The sequence below is a fragment of the Vigna radiata genome, chromosome 8 (genome assembly GCF_000741045.1).
Source record: "Vigna radiata var. radiata cultivar VC1973A chromosome 8, Vradiata_ver6, whole genome shotgun sequence".
In the NCBI taxonomy this organism is placed as follows: domain Eukaryota; kingdom Viridiplantae; phylum Streptophyta; class Magnoliopsida; order Fabales; family Fabaceae; genus Vigna; species Vigna radiata.
This window is the reverse complement of record NC_028358.1, coordinates 16,056,121-16,058,040: the sequence shown is the minus strand read 5'-3', so window position 1 is coordinate 16,058,040 and position 1,920 is coordinate 16,056,121.

The following is a 1,920-nucleotide window of genomic DNA, read 5'->3' as shown; positions in this document are numbered from 1 at the left end:
ATATATGAGAGTTTCAAAAGATTACATTGTTCCCCAACAACAAAGGGTTTAGTTCACCATAATCATGGTGAAACTAGATGAAAATAATGAAAATAATGGAAGAAATAACCCTAAACTTGGTTGAATGGAGCCTAAGCATCCAAGGAACCTCCTCCAAGGTGTGTGGAATAGCTCTGGACGTTTGTCTCTGCCAAAAGAATCCCTATCTAATTCGCACTGAGGCTATATATAAGCCCAAAAAGATAACCGATAGATTACAGAAAGATTTATAGAATCTAACTAAAAAAACAGAGAACCGCCTAGGCGCCTAATTTGACCGCTCAGTGGTTTGCCTCTTGCTGCTCTGACAGTTGAGCGGTTTCCCTCTAATCGCTCTGAGCGCTCAGTGGACCATTTTGGCGCTCAGCAGCTTGTTTGACCCTTTTTTTCATCATTTTTCTCCTTCTTTCATGGGTCTAAGTCCACCTTACTTCACTTCCGTCTTTATGTCATCCAAAAACCCTACAAAACAATGCAAAACAAGCATAATATCGCTAAAACCAACTTTTGACTCTCAAGAGACTCAACTAAGTGTTTTACTTGATTTAAAGCTCATTCTAAGCCACAAAGGGTGTGTTTAACTATCAAATTTAAGCATGAAAATAACGGTTTTTAGACCGTTATCAGTTATCAATTCTTTTCTCAAAGTCTCTTTTTTCAGAGCACAGTCGATTTACCTTGTACTACAGTCGCATAGCTTCAGCATGTAACTCTTTGAAAGCGTCTAACAGTAGAACATACTTGACTTCCACTGGTTCATTTGATATATCTTCATCACTGTCATAATCATCCCATGATACACCTGTCATATAGCATAAATTTGATTCCTCATCTTGATCAGAATCTTCATCACTTGATTTCTCAGAATATGAGTCTTCCCAAGAAATGTAGGCTCCTTTCTTTCTCATGTTTCTGCTTTGAGGAAATATTTTCTTCCTTTTCTGCTTTGGCTGTAACTCAGGGCATTTAGGCTTGATGTGGCCTTCTTTTCCACATTCATAGCATTGGACAGTGTTTGTGATGAAGCTCTTCTTTTTGCTTTGGCCGGCATGGTTAGACAGTTGACTATCATTTTGTATAATTTGACTAAATTTTCTTACCATCAAGGTCATCAATTCTTTGTCGTCCATCTCTGTTTCTATGATTTTCTTGCTTGCATCTTTCAGAGCTATGGACTTCTTTTCTTCAATCTCATCTTCATGCTTCAGTCTACCAAGTTCTAACTCATGTTCCCGTAACTTGCCAAACAAGGTAGCCATATTCATCGTTGGAAGATCTTTGGATTCAAAGATTGCAGTGACTTTTGGTTTACAATTCATGTTCAGACTTTTCAGAATCTTTATGTTGATCTCTTCTTTTTCAAAAACTTTGCCAAGAGCCATCAGGTGGTTACGATATGAATGAACCGTTTCTGGACATCATAGATGCTTTCACCAGCTTTCATTCTGAACAACTCATATTCTTGAATCGATGAATTCTTCTTGACTCTCTTGACTTCATCTGTACCTTCATGTGTTACCTCTAGAACATCCCACATTTCCTTTGCAGACTTGCATTGGGATATCCTGAAAAATTCATCAATAGTTAGTGCAGAGGAAATAATATTCCTAGCTTTAACATCATACTAAGCTTTTCTATTTTCATCTACAGTCCACTCAGTAAAAGGTTTCAAAACAGTTTTACTATCAACAATTTTTGTAGGTACAAATGGACCATTTAAAGTAGCATCCAAAATTCCTTTATCTTGCGATTCAAGAAAGATCTGCGTGCGAATTTTCCAAAAAAGGTCATTTTCACCAACAAACAGAGGTGGTCTTTTTGTTGAAGCACCTTCACCAAAAGTTTGAAAATTTGAAGCCATCCACAGGTTTTACAGTCGAA